Source organism: Lissotriton helveticus, chromosome 4_1, assembly GCF_964261635.1.
Source record: "Lissotriton helveticus chromosome 4_1, aLisHel1.1, whole genome shotgun sequence".
Lineage (NCBI taxonomy): Eukaryota > Metazoa > Chordata > Amphibia > Caudata > Salamandridae > Lissotriton > Lissotriton helveticus.
In genome coordinates, this window is record NC_136063.1 from 3318556 (window position 1) to 3321641 (window position 3086).

Consider the following 3086-nt stretch of genomic DNA (forward strand, 5'->3'; position numbering starts at 1 on the left):
CCCATAGGAGGGGACCTAGCAGGTAATCACGCCCACCAGATTCGAATAAGAGTGGGAGCAGTGCCAATGCACATCAGATTTCCTGGAAGAAACATTTGAAACGATATTCTGGACCCTTCGCCCTCCATCTCAACGTGGAAGCCCGAAGAATCTCCCTTGTGGTCAAGGAGTGACCACCCTGCAGCAGCAGGCACCATCCAGCCCTCGACGTCTACTTAGTTGCAGTTCCCGCCGGAACTCGAGCGACTGAGATCGACGAGATCAAGCCTGCCCAGCTTCTAACAGCCCGATCCACAGTCCCTGCAAAGCTGAGACCCGTGGAGGTGACCGGAAGCGTGGGGCACGCCATCTTGAAGTGACCACGAGACGCTGACCGTGCAGCCCACGAGTGACCCTCGAAGCTGTGCACCGGGGTTTGAGAAGCCCCCACCCTGAGCTACTCCTGAGCCGAAGTTCAGGCCTCCACACTCGACGAGTGCTGCGTGGGGCCCTTTGGCACGATTTGGCTCAACGCGTTGGCCCGGTCACTTGCCAGCTGGCTGGTGGTCCCTGTGCCGACGAACTACCTAAGAAGACTCGTGAATCTGGTTGCTCCAGATCCACACCAGCTCCCCTGAAAAGGAGCCCCGACTCTGACCTTCCTGGTCCGAGTGAGAAGCAATCTTCCGATCCTGCGTGGATTGCTCTTACCAAGGCTTGTTTGCTCCAAACTTGAAGCCGACTGCACCGACGGTGAGAGCCTGCGTGGGACAGATCGTGACCTGCTCCTGGACGTCGCAGATGCCCCAGAGCCCACGTGACAGCGGAGAGAAGCTCCTCGACGACCACCTGATTGCGCCCGACATTGCCTGGTTCCGTCCTGGTTCCACCCTGGTCACTGCTGAGTGACCCAGACTCTGTCCCCTCTGCTTTCAGGTACTCTACAACTTGAGTCCACCCTTGGACTCCACCGGACACTTCATCTTTAACCCGCCTGCAGCCCTTTCAGCTCCAAGCACCAAGAGCCTGCGTGTCAAAACCCGACGCCACTTCGACCCTGTGCACCCACTTCCTGTGGGTGAGGTAACTTTGCTCCGCCGGTGTTCCCACACTGGTGCACACCTCTAGGGTCTGTGTGTTAAGTTTTGTTCCTCTAGGTTCAGCGGAAGTGTCCTTAAACTTTAACTCTTTGACTTTTACGCACCATTGGTTAACATTGGTGCATGCGTGCGCTTTCCGCACATCTCCCGAATCCCGAGGGCCATTCCCGACTTCAGCATTGCTTGTCCTGACTGCTCCCAGCGATTCCCTAGGCCCTAGGCCTAACCACTGTTCGAGTGGCCTCTCTTATACCACTTGTTTAGTATATGGTTTGAGTGGCCACCCGCCCTCATCCATAATTGTGCAACTTGTATGTTTAAACAGTGCTTTCGATTTAACGCTTGTGCCCCTTTATTCATAAAGAATACTGGGGATTGTTTTTAGTAATAAACACATATATTTTTATAATATATACTTGTGTGGTGTCCTTTCATTTGGTATTACAGGATTGTATGTGGTAAAACAGCTCGCTTAACACGACCTCTTAAGTTAAGCCTTTAGGCTGCTTAGTCCATGCTACCCCTAGGATAGCTTGTCTAATAAGGTTGACTTACAACCAGACACCATAAGGGATTGTTTGGTCAGGTAGTAGGTGGTTCCAGAATTGGAAACATCCCCTACCAGGCCAACTTCTCACAGTACCAATAGCATACAAATCACACCTGTACACACAAGCTGAAATGAAATTCACTTCTACAGAAAAGATTCTGACAGCGGTTCAAACTGCAGTAGCAAAAGAGAGAGCTCTCGCGCAGGGTGAACGCATAATGATCGTTACAGCTGTACCTGCCTTAGAGGCTGTGACAAAAGCAAGCATTCCAAATGCTAAGGCTTTACATCCAAGATGGATACAATGGGTTAACTCTCTTGCTGCAACAGACGTTGAATACGTTTTTGACCCATACTTGAAGACACAAGAATTTCTCCAATACGAACAAGAATGTCATCTGCCGACTGAAATTCTGCCTCTAAAACATTACGGATGTATAATCTATACAGACCGATCAGCACAGCCCGCAATTGGGGGTAAACAAGCCTATAGTGCTGCGTGTGCGATTGTTAAAGGTCGCTGGGGCGAAGGTAAATTTCGACCGATGGTCACTAAAACTCAATCACTCAGAGACTGTACAGCTCAGCGAGCTGAACTACAGGCTTTCAAGATGGCGCTTGAAAATACAGATCGTGAATTCCCCACACTCATAGTGTGCGATTCGTATTACTGCGTCCAGTCTTACAATGAATATCTGCAGAACTGGGTTCAAAACGGTTTCAAAGATGCAAAAGGTGGCACAATTAAGCATAAAATGCTTTGGGAACAAGTAGTTCTATTACAAAAAGAACTACACAAGACTCGCGTGATTAATACACTGAGTCAGCAGTGTGATGGCGTTCTCGTTGCAGGGAATTCATTGGCTGATGAGGCCGCGAAGGCAGCTGTGCAAACGGCTTCCGTAGCTGCAATCACTCGTTTAAAAACAAAATTAGACAGCGAAATAATGCAAGCTGTCACCGCTTCAGTAAAAGACAGTGGTAAAACTCTCCTGAAAGGCTTTCCAGTAAAGTAATCATATATAACTGATGCAAATAATGTTCCTTTTGCTCGAAACCCTGGAGTGGGGGATACGGCAATCCCAAACATGGAACATAGGTTAAGACTAATCTTAGCAGCACATGAAGGACTAGCATCTGCACACGATATTGGTGGCCGCGCATGAGAAAACAAACTAGAAAATATGTTCTAGAATGTGAAATCTGCCAGAAAATGAAAGTTTCTACAGTGAAACGACCTGCGCAGAAGCCCCTTCTAATTTCAGATACACCATTAGCTTGTGTTTACCTCGACCACTGTGGTCCCTTACAAAGGGATGGCAACTATAAATATATCATGGTCGCAGTGGATTCCTGCACAAGATTCATTTGGATGTGGCCCCAGCGCTCGGCTGACGCACAAACAGTTGTAAAAGATTTGCGAGTCTTTATCTGCTCATACGCAATCGGCACGCTAC